The sequence below is a fragment of the Gallus gallus genome, chromosome 3 (assembly GCF_016699485.2).
Source record: "Gallus gallus isolate bGalGal1 chromosome 3, bGalGal1.mat.broiler.GRCg7b, whole genome shotgun sequence".
NCBI classification, from domain to species: Eukaryota; Metazoa; Chordata; class Aves; order Galliformes; family Phasianidae; genus Gallus; species Gallus gallus.
In genome coordinates, this window is record NC_052534.1 from 39,514,982 (window position 1) to 39,530,985 (window position 16,004).

General features: G+C 46.0%; 1 long non-coding RNA gene across 1 annotated transcript; it reads left to right on the forward strand.

Annotated features, from left to right (window-relative positions):
• The first annotated feature begins 13,596 nt into the window (after positions 1–13,596).
• Positions 13,597–15,418, forward strand: LOC124417833. The gene is made up of 2 exons (XR_006938931.1): positions 13,597–13,740; positions 15,032–15,418. It is a non-coding gene; the product is annotated as an uncharacterized LOC124417833 (long non-coding RNA).
• The last annotated feature ends 586 nt before the right edge of the window (positions 15,419–16,004 follow it).

Genomic DNA, 16,004 nt, shown 5'->3' on the forward strand with positions numbered 1-16,004 from the left:
CGCTACCTCACACTCTCAGCACACCAGCCCCACAGTCCTCCAGCCCTCAGTCGTGCCACAGTGCTGTGCTCAAACTTAGCATGGAAATGACTCAGTAGGCTGTGCCGCATTCTAGTTGTGAACAACAGAAAGCAGTGGGGGAGCACACAACAAGGAGGAGTGTATCATCCCAACCTGGAGGAAAATAAACAGTTTCAGGGTAGTTTCACGGCTGTTGATGGATCCCAGTGTAATAAACAGCCCTCAGTTCCCTGCCCTAAGCCCCAAGGAGAGATGTGCATCTACAGGAGCTAAGTGCTGATGCCTGAAAGGCAGGGAGACTGTGGGGAGATGGGGAAAAATGGGCAGCAAGGTCTGGGAAGAGGGAAGTCTTCGTTTGTAAGGGAGAGTGGCTACAGGTGCAGAGGAGCTGCGGGCTTGTGACTGTAGCACCAGCGTCCATTATTATTATTTATGATTAAATGTCCATCTGTCAAATTAAAATGCCCTCTTTTGAAGTTACACATAGCAGAAGAATAACAGCGAAGCCACAGACTTTCCTGTACAATGTTTTTTTGTCCATCACTCTCTGAAGCCTATTGAAGCAGAAAGCACATTTCCATTACAAAGGACACAGTGTCTTTGTTTCTCTTCAGACCTGAACAACCTTCTTTTATAATGATGGTCAAGTAAAAATCCCATCCAAATTAATCTGTGGTGCAACTCCTGTTAATTCAGAGGAGTTGCAGCCTGAACAAAGGCACCCCACTAATCTCTTCCTTGTGAGTACTGCCTGTTGCAGGCAGTTAGCTGCAGAGAGACCCTGCTGGAGTCCCCGAGGACCTGATTCTTCTCATTCTCCTTACACTGTCAGTTGGGATGGGCACAAATCAGCTGATGAAGTTAGGATCAGAGATGAGCAAAATCATGCAGTTTCTGAGCATTGAATCCACCACTGGGATGCTGAGCTGGAGGTTGGGGTGTGATTGCGTGCTGTCCCGGTATTCAAAAATCAAATAAATGCGATATCTTCAGTCATCTTCTTCTTTTTCCTAAAGAAAAAGTTTCCAACAGATGAGATGTTTTCCAAAACTCTGCATGACCCCTTCAAAGGCACGTCGGAGATTTGTAACACTGCTTTGGTTTTCTCACTTCTGCATTTATCCTCAGAGGCCACACAGCATCTATAAGGCTGCTCTGCCCTGCTCTTGTTTTGCCGGTTGGGATCTTGCTGCTTTCCCATTAAGAAGTGCCCTCCTCTCTCTTGCCTCCTGCTGCACAGAGCCCAGTGAAAAGGCCTCCCCACACAGGGAGCACAAAGCTACAAGCATCTGCATCGATGCCACCGAGTGAGCAAGCAATTAAAGTGCTCCTCGACAGAGAAGAGCTTCTGCAGACTATGCCTGACTGCAGACCTGGTTCTTGACAGCAGCAGCTGAAGCACAATGCCCCCATTCAGCCTCTGGCAGGTCCTCGGTGCTCACAGGACATGCCGGCCTTCGGCTTAATTCAGTGTGAAATGGAGAAATCATACAGAGGCTTTGCTCCCTGCGCTCCCCCAGACTGCACCGCACAAGGAAGAGTCTCGGCAGCCTGTGCCATCTTACACCCTGAGGCTTTAAGGAGGCCATTTCCCCAGCCACAGCTGTGCACCGCTTTCCTTGGTGTTTTGAGCCCCTTTTGCACTGGTTTGATCAGGTTTCCTTGTTTCCTGCTCTGTTTCTGGGTGCAGGTCTCAAGATGAAGGAAGGGATCCTGTCAAGCAAGCACCATCAATCACCCTGCTCTCCCTCTCCCCCTTCTCCAGCATGGGACACTATCTGTTGCTGGTGAAATACTGTGCCCCAGCATCATTGATGCCACTGGGTATAGGGTTCTGGGGCACTGCTGGTGGGATGGTGCCTTCGGAGGTCCCTGCTCCAAGCTCTGACTCAAGGCAGGGCCAAAGAGACCAACGTGCTGAGGGCTGTCCATCTGGGTTTTAGACACCTGCAAGGATGCAGGTTGCTCATCCTCTCTGCAAACCTGCTCTCATGCTTGGCCACATGCATAGTGAAGAAATTTTTCCAATTTTCCTTTGACTCATAGAATAATCTAGGTCATGATGACTAACATAAACTCATGACAAGAGAGGCATCTTTTCCTTGATGTGCGTGCACTTGTACTTGCAGCAATATCAGCTTAATGGCTGTGTCTGCAGAGGAGAAAGCAGGGCTCTGGCTATGTGGTGCAGGGTGCCTGAAAAATGCCAGCAACAGTGGTGGTGTGGGGAATAAAAGCCATGCTCCAGAAGCTTGAGCTCAGTAAGTTTGAAACCTCATCAGTGAATGAGGCTTCGTTTATGATTTTAGATAGAAATCAAATAAAACTGCAGAATTCTGGCTAAGGGAAAAGCTGGGGATTTATGGCTTGTAGACTTTTAAAATAGCTATCTCATTTTAATTAGTTTGGGAGTCCTTTGGTGGTCCTGCATTGTGAAAGCTGCCAGGAACTGCTGCAAGTCTCCAGGACCTTTAAGTATCTGTTTTGCAGAGGATTACCTCCGATCCAGCTGTGTTCTTGAGGTTCCTTCATACCCCCCCCCGGCTGAGTAAGAGCAAGCATCTCCCCACCACCCAACCCTGAGCCAACTCTGCATCAGTGCTGTATGCCTTTTAATCAGCAGAGCCTTGATGGTACTGAGTGGCCAGGTCACCCCGGCTCTCTGCACCGAACCGCTGCACAACTAATGTGTAAATATCAGGTTGGAGTAGATCGTGGGCACAGCCCCTGCACTGGGGGAACACAAGCAAGCAGGGGGCAGTGCGGGCAGTGAACAATGCTGCTGCATATGGGACAGGTCAGTGGCCTTCCATATGCTGGCTCCCTCAGCGCTCTGCTGCTTAATCCCCACTTTTAATATCGTTATCAGTGCTGCTGCTCACCCCCTCTGCAAAAAGGTGGTGGATGTGCTGCCATTTGATGCCTTCTGATTTTTTAAGTCTGAGAGTACTTTTGCTTTGTTGTATCCTTATTAAGATCGAGGAGAGATTAACCGGGAAAGGTTAGCTCCCTGATGGCTCCACAGATGTGTGCCCAGCCAGCCTGAGAAAAGCATGAAATTCATCTTTTCTTAGCTAAAGGCTCGTGAAGTTTCATTTGGGGCATTCACTCTGTGAAGCAGCGGGTCTATGGGGAATGAGCACAGAAAGGGCTTTGTTCATGCTTCCTTGGCTTGATTTATATGAGGAAGGCGTTCTTGCTCCGCATAATATTTCATCTCCGTTCGAGGTTATGGTACCGATGGAGCATGAAATTCCTAAGGGATCAGAAATGAGTTCTCCACCCCACTCATCCTGGTGCCCCCCATAAGCCAGCCCACTCCACACTGTGTGCTCCTGCGGCCTGGCAGGACCTCGCATTTTGACAGCTGCCCTACGGATAAATGGGGATGGGGACCCAGTGAGACAGGGCTGGCCAGGCTGGGGGTCACCCTGCACCAAGCATCAAGAGTCAGCTCTTCAGGCCTTCAGTTTTGAAGAACATTTTGGGAATATGGCTGAGGTTGCTGGCTCATACACGCTCACTGAAGACAGTTGTGGGTCTGAAAAATGCTTTTTTTGGGTTAGGTTGCTCCTTGGGGAGGTGTAACACAAAGGCAGAAAAACTGTCCGCCTTTTTCTGGAAGTGAGAATCCAAGTGAGAGTGCTACGGTGGGTTAATTAGTAGGTGACGTCTGGGAATCTGATGAGCTGCTGCTTAAAATTACAGCCTGCCTCTCTTCCTGTGGGACAGCTGAGCAATGCTTTACAAAACATGAATTCAATTGGGTATCTTAAATTATCAAATAGATTTGTTAAAGAATGAGGTGCTGCTGTAACCCCGGACACGTATTTCAGATCAGACAGGACTGAACCACCCATAGAACTACAGATCCTCCCAGTCGTAGTAGGTACAGCCTGTGTACCGATATGGCAGCTGTCAAAACCCGAGGCAATCAGATCTGGCCAGGGAAAGGGAGATCTGAACTACTCAAAATAGGTTTTGAGCGGAAACGTTGCTTTCATCCACCACTAATCCTTAGTAATCCTTAATATGTTTATTTCTCCCTGACTGTGATGAGTTGATGCCACTGGCTAATGGGGAAAGGAACCTGGGAACAGGGAGCCTTAGTATGACATATGTGCATGCCTAATATCATGTGGATATCAGTGATATTACATAAGCGAAGCTCAAATGGTTTGTGTTGGCATCAGATGCCCTAAGACAACCTGACTCATACGTTCTGTTGTTTATTTGCTACAGATTTTGTTACACTCATGCTTTAACCACAAAAATTCTCTTCCATTTGCTTATTTGCCACCTACATCACAGTAGCTGCTGCCCACCTCTGTCAGCTGAAGATGCTCCCATCACACAGAACCTGCCCTGTAGGTAGGAGATGGCAGAAAACACTGAAACACTCCTAATGCCTTTGTGGCAGAGCTCCTGCTACCTACCCACAGCTACAGTACACCCCAGTTTCTAAAACACTGCCATCCGACATCTTCATAATGCCCCCCAAGCCTGGTGCCTCCCCCAGGAGAGTGCTCTCAGATAGCGACATCCCAGCAGGACATTTTGTTATGGACTAAGGCACAGGGAAGGCACTCCTTAGCCAAGTGCTAGAGGAAATGGAAACGCTGCCACCACCACTTGTTCGTTCCTGGGCAAAATGCCACTGATAGTGACAGGGGCTGCACAAGGCTGGTGGCCCACAGGATTGCAGAACTCGCATGAGCTGCATACCTGCACTGAGTTGCACCATTGCACCGCTGCGGCTGTAGCCTCTGTGATGAGATTTTTACTCGGATCGTTGAGATATTTCTCTGACGTTGGCCTCCTGAGGTGCATATCTCATGTCTTTGATTGAAGTCCAGAGAGAGAGTCTAATAAAACCCACTCCATCTCCTTCTCAGTTATCCGAGCGTGCGAAATCAGCATCTGTGTGCTCTGATGGCGAGGTCTGGCGGAGGTGCCGTGGGGAGAGGAAGATTACCACTTGTCATGAAAGAACCCATTACACTGTAAGTGCCAGTGGGTAGGTGGGGGTGGATGTTGCTGTAGGAACCCTCCTATCAGTGTATTAAGCTCATATGATAAGAATCTCAGGCTTACCTAGGGATTAACGTTGGGGGGTTGTTAAGCAGTCAGGGCTATGTCACATATATTCTGGTGCTTATCTTCTGTGTATGAAAGCTGTCATTAGAGAACTATGGAAAGCGAGTGTAGTACACAGCAGTCACAGCACAGGCGTTGGAGCATCTGACAGAAGTCTTACATAGCTGCTTATTCAGATCCTTATTTATTTATTAAAAGAAAAAGCCCTTGTACAAAAAGGACCAGAGCCATTTTTGCTCTTTCTAAGGCCGTCCATCTCCCCAGATATGCAAGCTGTCAGCTGCTCAAAACCACCCAGGTGTCGCTCGCATGTTAGATGCCTGGACCATCTTTTATCTCCATTTGGAGAATGAGCTGTAAAACCCACCAGAAACAGAGCAGCTACAGTGGTAGGCGATCCTGCAGCTGACCAGCATCTGCCTTAGCCTGGTGACTCATTCTGTCCTTTGTCACCCCCATGTCAGTCCAAGTCCTGCTTTGCTATGGGTGACCTGGGTTTAACCCCATAACTTCACTGGGGAGGAAAACTCCCAGCTCCTGGGCCTGGAGACCAGCCAGCCCATCAACTCTTCATCAAAGCAATTATCTCTTTTCACTCAAAGAGGAGATGAGAGGGAATGGGACCACTTGTAAGCCAGACAGCCCCATGAGTGTGGCACATGGTAAAACACAAACCCGCTGACAGAAGCTGAGAGAACCAGCGTCCCTGTACTATGGGGTGCTGAGTTGCCCCTCTTTGTCCCCAAAAAGCTTAACACCTCTGGCACAGTCACTGGCAAAACTCATCTGGCCAGCATCTGCCTGCTGGCTAGAGAAGTGCTTCACATGGTTTTGTTACATTCTAGTCTTAAACAGTGTGAGCTGCAAAGTGCTGCTGTTAGTCTTGGAAACTGCATCTGTCCTGAAGCTTCCAGAGGTCTCACATCTTGTAGTCAGTAATCTTATTTTCTTAACAAATGAGGACTGTCATTTCTCCCCCCCTCCCCCATTTTTTAGCTCCCAGATAAATACTTTTATTCATATCACTACTTTCTATGGCACTAATTGGTTGCTACTTCATATTTTTATTTGCTTTTCTTCTGAGTTTATTTGATTTACAAATAAACTTATTAGAAGGCTTACCTGATGCCATCTGAGAAGTGTATGATGTAAGTAAGAAGAATTTTATTTTATTTTATTTTATTTTATTTTATTATTTTATTTTATTATTTTAATGTAGAGTTGGCTGTCTACATTCATGGGTCTGGTTTTAGTTTTGACAAGCTTTGGCAAGACTGTAGCCAAGCTCCTGCTCCTCTTCTTGGCTATGGGAAGAGTCTGAGGTTCTCTGCCCATCCCAGGACAGCAGGAGAACATGGATGCCTCTTTCAGAAGAGATGTGGGCAAAATGGAGATTTCCACCTCTGGGGTGAGTTTGTGAAGCAATGGCTTTTTTAAGTTGTGTTTTTTGGAAAGCATTTCCCTGCCTTGTGAAATTAAAGTTTTTCTGTATTTATAAAACAACAATAAATAATCACAAATGAACAGAAAATGAAGTCTTAATCAAGTTTCACTCAAGCAGAGCTGAAGAAGTTTTGGGAAGAGGAGTGAGATGAGAAGGCTTCTCTTCTCTTCTCTTCTCTTCTCTTCTCTTCTCTTCTCTTCTCTTCTCTTCTCTTCTCTTCTCTTCTCTTCTCTTCTCTTCTCTTCTCTTCTCTTCTCTTCTCTTCTCTTCTCTTCTCTTCTCTTCTCTTCTCTTCTCTTCTCTTCTCTTCTCTTCTCTTCTCTTCTCTTTTCCTTCCCTTCCCTTCCCTTCCCTTCCCTTCCCTTCCCTTCCCTTCCCTTCCCTTCCCTTCCCTTCCCTTCCCTTCCCTTCCCTTCCCTTCCCTTCCCTTCCCTTCCCTTCCCTTCCCTTCCCTTCCCTTCCCTTCCCTTCCCTTCCCTTCCCTTCCCTTCCCTTCCCTTCCCTTCCCTTCCCTTCCCTTATGTCTGCTCTGAGTTATTAAGGTTAAAGGATTTTCTAACTCTGCTGCTTCATCTACCTTACCACTAATACTGCATTTTACTCCTTTGGGCTCCAGTCCTGCTAGCACCAAAGCAGATTCTTAGTGTAACAGTGCAGTAATTTCTATGTTTTTTTCACTGAATCCTCCTCAGTTCTTCAGCATCCTTCCTTGTTCATGGACCACAGGGACATGATGTTCCCGCAGTGATACTGACTGTGATTTCTTTGCTTGGTTTCCTTGTTTGTATCTCAGGACAATGTTGGTTTGTACCACAATACCTGGATCACCTCTAGGTTTTGCCAGTGGTGTTTCTTCCAGCTCATTCATAGAAATATGAAGTAAATAAAACTCCTGTCACTCTTTGCAAGGACACTTGCCAGAAATGAACTAGTTGATAATGCTGTGCACACTTGCACTTCCTAATCTACCATTTCATTTTGAGACCTCTCATTCAATCTGCTTCCAAGTCAATCAGTGAATGTCACACTGATTTTACTCACTACTCACAGTTCTTAACCAAAATGTTGTATAGCACTGAGTGGGGAGCTGCACTGGTGCCAACGAGCACAGTAGAAAACAGATGCTGCCTCTACCACTCACAGCAGCAATCCCAATGGAAAAACAAAAACAAAAACAAAAATCTGATTAGTTTAGCAAAACTTTGCTTTGTAAGAATTGTAGAAAATGTTGGCTGAAGATCATGTAGTCCAGGCTCCCACTTGAAGATGTACTTCACAAAGGCCAGGTCAGTCAGGCATTGCTTTGCCAGTCAAGGCTTGAAGACCTCCAAGGACAGGGATCCAGCAGTCTCTCAGGACTCTCTTTCAGGATTGCCACAGCCCTCCCATGAAGAGGTTTTTTGTAATGTCCAAGCCTAAACCTCCAAGCCATTCAAGCCACACCCTGTGCCCATTGAGTTTTACTTGGCTGAAGGTCTGTTAAAACCAAACTTTGAAACCTGGGGTGGCACCGTGATACGCAAGGTGAGGCTCTACAGTCACCTGGCCTGGGAACAGTTAATGAGTACTGCCATCCTGTGAGCTCTGGACTGTTGCAACTAAAAATCTTGGCATCAGAATTTAAGCACTGTAAGCAAGGCAGGGGGAAGGTCTGCAACAATAGGACTCAGTAACAGTAAAAGTGCAGAGTCAGCAGTAAAGCATGGGATTTGGGGTCCAACAGCATTGTTCTTTCAAGCCACGGCAAGCAGAGTGAAGGGTTCAAAATCACGACTTGCAGCTATGAGTGTGCAACACCTCATAGTTCTTGCCTGAAGAAGGAAGAGTTACCATGGCATTGCCTGTCCGTTGTGATGGGCTCAGTGTGTTACCTGCCTATTATTTCTTTCCTACTGGAAGAAAATTAGATCTGTATCATTCTTGCTGTCTTTGAAATATAGTGAGAAATGTCCAACAGAGCTGAGCACTTAACGTTAGAGGGTTCCACTTGGCTTGCTGCCCAGCCTGATGAATCTCCAGGGAAGGTCTTTAAAGGCTACTGCCTAAAAGAAAACAACTTTAATGACAGTAAATAAGTACACCCACACCACAAGGAAATGGCACTGCTCTTGCAAAGGTGACATCCACAAGGAGTTCACCAGCTGGATGATTTCCAGGGGTGACCTCTTCAGGCTTCTGCTAATTTCTGGTGGCTTAAAAACTTTTCAGGTACTAAATGTTTTCTTTTAATTTCTTTCCTCCCACTTCAAGGATGTAGAAAAAGCGAAGACAAGAAGGAAAGGAGGGGGGAAAAAAAGAATGCAGAAAAGACAATAGTAACAGCTTTTAATGTAGTCAAAGTTAACTTCCATCAAGTCCAAATCTGCAGGAAAGCAGCACCTGAAAATGTGAAGTCTGCCAGCAATATAGGTCTCCATCACTGTGGGTCCCCAGCACTGTTTGGTGGCAATCCTTTCCCTCTGCCAGCCTGACTGACCAAAGTCATACAGGGCTTTCTAATCCTGGTAGTAGGACAGCTGAGGAAGATGGAGGGACTTCATTGGTTACAGATTGTGGTATTTTGTCTTCCCCTCAATTCTGACTCAAATATTTAAAGGAAAATACAATTTCTTCCCACTGTTGCTGTCAGCTGCAGAAAGGGATGTGTATGTCCTTGGCTGCAGGAGCCAGCACTGAAGCATATGAACTGACAACCTGTTTTTCTCAGGTGCTAGGTATCAAACAAGTCACGTTTATAACATGGTTGTACCCAGAGACAAACTTCTCCCAAGTTTTCAAATAAAGTTGAGTTTGGCACATTTATTTACAGTACTTTCATAGCTTCAGCTAAGAGCTGAAGCAGAAGAACCACAACCACCACAGTGAGGTACAAGCATAGTCACCTAGATTTTGGATCTAAGCTGTGAGGACATAGATACCTGCATGTCTTCTGTAGATGGGATAAAGGGCCTCAGGTAGAGTGCTTCAGCACATGTAAGTGCAGGTGCCAGAGGGATACAGCTGTCTGTCCATACTGCTGCTGGCAGCCCAGCTACCCTCATGTTAAAGCACAGATAAAATCCAAATAACATCAAAGAGGCATTCTGTACAGCCACTTCAGAAGTATGCCAATTCCTGCAAATGTATAAAAATACCCTGGAGGACATTTTTGTATCATGCTTTGACTTTATTAGATAGCAGCTGCTCCTTTTTATTATTTATAGGGACAGGCTCTATTCTTGAGTGTTGGTTTTGCCTCTTACTAGCTGTGCCAAATGTTTCCCATTCCAAGAGCTTGATTTGAGGTATTTATCAGTGCGCCAACACTTCACCTTGCGGGCTGAAAGTTTACATTCCTGGGGGTTGCCCCAGCCTGAATTTTTGGTGAATCAGGTTAACCACATCTGAGGAGACTGGAGACAAAGGGCTGTGTTGACAAAATTAGATGGCATCTTCTTGTAGAAATTCAAGTACTTCTGTGGTTTGGAGCAAGGACTTGAAAGCACTCAAAAAATGAGGAAGCAAAGCAGTGACTATCTGCAAAACTTGTGGCTGAAGTGACTTGTTTTAACATCTCCAAGGTGCTGAGCAGCAAAACCTAAATTATCCTGGGCAGCACTCAGCAACTGAGTTCCACAACTTCTCTTCTCATCCCAAGATTTCCTCCAGCCTCAATCCTTGCTTGACATATTAAGTGGCATGGGGAAAAAAACACCGGTGAATGATTGTGAAGTCTAAAAGAGGCTCTGGGTGCCTGCCTCCACATGCATAGAGTGGAAGAGCATTTTGTTGAGAGCAAAGCCAACATAAACCCTTCTTCCCTATGCTTCACTCTCATTCTTGCCCTTTTACCACTCCTTGTTCTGCACAGCCATGCCAGGAAGTGATCTGAGCTAGAAGTAACCATTAGCTGCCACTGTAATTCGATGGAGCAGGGGTCTTGCCAGTGGTCCTGGCTATTTGCTAGGATGTCTAAATCCTCTGTGCTGAATGAGGCAGTTTTACAGGGAGAAAAAGAAAATCCATATGATTATCGAATCATAGAATGGTTTGGGTTGGAAGGGATCTTTAAAATCGTCTTGTTCCAGCTCCCCTGCTATAGGCAGGGACACCTCCCTTTGGACCAGGTTGCTCAAAGCCCCATCCAGCCTGGCCTTGAAAACCTCCAGAGAATAGAATATTAATTCCGTTTCCCTACTTTTGAGTACTTGGCTTTTCAACCTTAACATCGTACATAGGTATAATTATAATCTGCATAGTGATCCTGTGGGGGTCCCACCTTAACCACTGCTTAGGCATATTGAGATTGTCTAAGAGGTTCCAACCCCTACACTTCTGTGATTCTGTTAGAGAGTACACTGAGAACACAGACAGAAAATTCTGTAATACATAGAATACGTGTGGCAGACCATAGAGTAAATCTGCTTGCATCTACATACCCAGGACCTCTGTTTCTGCTGGGTTCAAGCTGTTTCACTAAGAGCAGCCTCAGCTGTGTCTAGCAATTCTGCTGAAGCCGAGTGGCACAGGAGAGCTGCTGCAGGCAAAGTTTGTCTTATAGACAGGGTCAGATTGAAAGACACACAGACTGCTTCATCAATCTGGAAAATTATCCACTGGTTCAAATAGTTCAGTGGATGAGGCCATCGCTTGGAGTTCACCATAAATGAAATTTGGCTTTGCTCACTGCTCTGTGCCGCAAAGCTTTGAGAAAGTCTGAGCAGTGCCCTGTTGTTACTGGCTTTTCACAGCTAAGTGTGTTCACAAAAGCTTGTTAGCACAAGCTTCTTCCATCCTGGTTTTCTTACGGGGAAAAAAAAAAAAAGTATATTGGCATGGTTGTTTTGAGAAGGGACACAAAGAACTGTGTGGGCTCTGCAGGCAGAGCCAACAAACCAGGTAGGTAGGGTGAGATGAAAGACTGCTGCCCACAAAGGTCCCCAGGACTTTGGCCCAGAAACAAAGCCAGCACATCACGTCACTGTTCCAGATCACTGCCCCAGTGAGGACAAAGGCCTTAAAGTGAAGAGCTCTGAGAGCCTGGGGCACCAGCTACTGTACCTGCCATTGAATTAAGAAAACCAGCGTAGCAAGAGGCTGCACCTTCAGCTCAAGGAGCTCAGCATGTCCCTGGGCATCAAAGGAGCACAGTGGCCTTCTAAGGGCCCGTCTTACATTGTCAGAGGTCACTCTGCAAGGGGCTACTTCCATCAAGTACAAGCAGCGGTGATTTGTTCCCACCAGACCTCCTTCCACTCAGCTGCTTCCTTCCACTGCTCGCAGGCTCTTATGGCCATTACAGAGAGTGCTGCTGTCTCGGTGGATGTAAGTCAGGAGGTGCTTGAGTGAACCCACAGTCATTTTAGATGGTTTGACTGGAGACGGTCCTCTAGGGGCAGTGGTTTTGCAAGTAACACTATCTACTAAGCACTCAGCTCTAGCTCGATAATACACGGTCCATGCTGGCATGCATTCGTACAAGAAACAGCTTCATTGATGGAAGGAGTGATGTTCAGAACATGCATCCTTCCTTTCTTTTTATTCCCAGAAGCTGTTTGTTCTTCTTTTTTTTTTTTTTTTTTTTTGTGGATTTTTTTTTGTTTTGTTTTGTTCTGTTTTTCTGGGAGATAATTCATCTGAAGAACATAGCTTATCCCTGCTACTACATGACCGTGTCAAAAGGCTGCCCTGCCTCTGGTGTGAACTTCGAATTTACTGTCACTCTAACTGGAAAATATAATGGTGTTTTCCAACAAAAGGATGTTAGGAATACAAAACCTGGACACATGCAGCCCGGTATGCCATTTCTGCAGTAGCAGGTACTTAGAAACATTAAAAAATAAATAAATCAGGACTATGGAAAATCAGGACTCCTCTCAGCCTGAATTTCTGGCTTCAGACCCGAATCCACAGAACTGAGAAAGTTTGGTTTGGATTCCTGCCTTGAGGATCATCTAGTCTATTGAGAGCAGGGCCTAGATGAGGCTATTCAGGGGCCAATCAAATCTAGACATGATTATTTCCAGCAATGGAGAGCCCATTTCTTAGTGCCTTCCATTCTCAGAAACCTTTCACAGTGTTGAGGACTCTTCATACATTAACTCTTCCTTATGGCTATCTGTGTTGTCCTCTTTAACCACTGGTAATGGGCTATTCTTTCCTGAATTCATCTGATCTCTGTTTCTGAATCTGCTTAAATATTTGGCTTGATAGCTTCCTCTCTCTAGCAGTGGGACATCATTTAAACTAAGTGTTGTGCACAAGAAATACCTCCTTTCATTCAGATCCCAGCACTCAGTCCTTTCACTGGAGTCCTTAATCCCTCTGTATTGTGAGAAGCAGTGAATAATTGGAGAAGCACTTCCACGTGCCAGGTTTTAAAAAGACTTCTAATGCCAGCACAGAATCCAGTATTAAGATTTATCGCTTGAAAGCAAATTACAGACCAGAGGTTGAACATCACTATAACTCAGCCAGCCATCTCTGTGGGCGTGAAGCCTGCAAGGAGACCTCTGTATTTTCTCTTATGAAACTCACATCTCACACTCAGTCCATCTGAGATCTCATTTTGCTGCCAGACTTCTGGTTTATAAGCAATTAGAGGAGTGCAAACTAATGCAAGGAAAAGCGAGGAGGATTAAGATGGATGAGGAAAGGGGGATATGCAGTCCAAACCCAACATGTCCTGCTAGGCATAAGAAACATCCTCAACCTCACAAACTCTTCAAAGCAGGAAGCAGAGAAAGCTGATCCAACAAGTTTTATAAGGAAGCAGATGAGATTATAGAAGCTAGGATCCTATTTCTAGCAGGGCCTCCCTGTTTGGCTGCTGGGGTTTGGTTTGATTTTAATCATGCTTTTCCAGAGGTTCCTCAATGACAGGGGAATAACAAGGGGATAGCAAGTAAAACCAAAGCAAAGAATCCACAAAGAGCCGACTGAATTATCAACTCTTGGCTGGTTTTGCCAAGCCAGCAGCACTTGCTCACTGGTTCTTTCATCTGCTTTTCCTCCTTGACCTTTGCACCCTCAGGGAAATCATCAGATAGCTCATTACCAACCACATGTGTATCAGCTGAAGGGGCCCCTGCCTTCTTCTTCCTCCTCCTCAGCAGGTAAGAAGAGCCTTGTCCACAGGAACGCTTCAGGCAGGATCGTACTTGCGCTGTCTGAAACATGTTGCAGTGCTCTATCTCCAGGTAAGAGCAAGCATTGAGATGAGTGTCTTTGAAGGTGGCACAGCTGTGTGCTGCAATTTTTCTTCACACTATCTCCAGCTTAGCTATCCATCCCTCTCTGTCACCCCCATCCAGACCCACGGTCACCTTATTAAACTGGAAAACTGTCCCAAGTGACACTGGGATGGGAGGAGCAGGAGAAAAGCATTAACAATATTTGTAGAGGGGATGCAAGAGGATGTAATTGCTTTGGTGTTCTGTATCTGTTAGGAAGTTAGTGTTTTTTCTTCATTGTCAATCCTTTCCCTGCATTCATGCCACCAGTGAGCTCCAGTCCAGCCATGCTGCTTTCTGGTCTTTCTGTGCAATCTTCTCCAGGCTGAATGTTTCTGGACCTGCTGACAGAACTCCACATTACGTCCTGACATCAGATCATTTTCCACTGCATTATTGGCTGAACTTTTTCCAGTGCTTAGTACATTTTGGGTTTGTTAGCAGTGTTCTGCATTATGGTGTGGGGCACTCCTGGGAGAAATGTAGCTTTGAAGAGAAAGAGTGTTTGGGAAAGCTGATGTAAGTTTTCCACTGAAGCCAATGGGACAAGGATTTCATCCTAAGGCTCTCTTCATGGGCATGTATACAGCATCTTCCATCACTGCAGTGCTGGAGCAGGCAGGAGACTTGCAATTTTGAAGATCCACAAATACTCTCAGAGCTTCATAGCTGCCAAACAACTGTGCTATAAACAGTACCAATCTCAGACGTGAGATTCATAAGGTTTCATCTAGACAAGAGCAGCAGGGCATCCCACGTGACGTGCATATCATAGGCTGTTGAGTTTCCTGCAGCTACCCCAGGGCAGCACCCGGCGCATAGAGGTTCATTAACCATCCCAGTGCAGCAGCTGGTCCCAGGGCTTCAATGGGATTACCCTGCTCCTCAGCCCTCCAGCTCCCACTCTGTGATGCAACACGAGTTCACTCCCAACATCACACAGATGTGCTCCAGATGAACAAGCACAACAGTACAATTGTGAGGGGAATGCTGACAGCTCTGAGAGTGCCTTGCATCCATGCCAAGAAGCATGGCTGGGGAGGGAAAGGTTAAATGAGACATTTGGAGGCAAACGAAGGCACACCAGCGGGGCAGGGTCCTGCTGCAGAAAGGAACGGTTCACCCAAGGAGAGTGCAGAGGCTCCATCGCTTGAGTTCACTGGGAGGAAATTAGATGAGACGTATTGACAAATAAATCTGCAGGGCTCCTGCCTGACCGTGAAGTAGCTGAAGTAGATGGTCCATTTTTTGCTCGTAGGTTGTTTGGAGTTTTGCTGCTGCTGCAGTTAAGTGGGTGAACATCTGCCGTCCAACTGACACAGCACGAAACCATATCTGTCAGGAGCAGGACATGCTGTGCTGCGATGAAGAGAAGTTTGTGTACAGTGAAGTCTGAAGGCTTCCATTTGCGCCTCTCCATCCTGTTAACGAACAGTTGAGCACGCAGTAAGAACGGACTCACCCAAACCAAGTTGCACACAAGCGCCTGGCAAGACAACTGGCTTCTTCTGTTCTTGGATGTACATGGGATGAATTACACTTTCTGTTATTCTTAAGTAACTGTGTTGACTTCTCTCTTAGTGGAACGGCTATGACACAGCTTTTGGAGGGTTTGTATTTTAGTTCTAGCAACTGCTGCTGATCTGCTGTGTAACTTTAGGCAGGGCGTATTGCATCATCGTGCTTCAGCTTTTTCACCCCTTAAACGGCAACGACAGCATTCCTCTTCTTTGTACAAAGCTCAGAGCACGTAATCCACTACTGTAACTAAAGAACACTAATGCAGAGTAGCATGGCATGTTTCGGCTCTCCTCTGGCTGAGTATTAGACATTAGCTGGGAGCTTCCCTGCAGGAAACATGACATCTCTTAAAGGTGTAAGCAATTAAGAAATCAGGATCTAATAGTGCTTGCAGCAGCTCAAGCTAGAGGAATAGTTCAAGTCTGGCTTGCCTTTGACAGGAAGCACTAAGTAAATGGCTTCAGGTGATAATAAAAGAGGTTGTGTGAACTCTGTAGTGATGATACTAATAGTGCGAAGAACGTGGCTCCAACAGTGTTATTAGCATGTAATATTTATGTTGCAGTGATGCCAGAGAGTCTCAACCTAGCTAGGGCTTGTTGTGCTGGGCTGTGCACCAACATGCAGCAAATGGCCATCACTTCCCAAAATAGCGTTCCAGTGCAATTGGTGGAGGAAACAAACATGCGGAATGGGAGTAGAGGATGCAG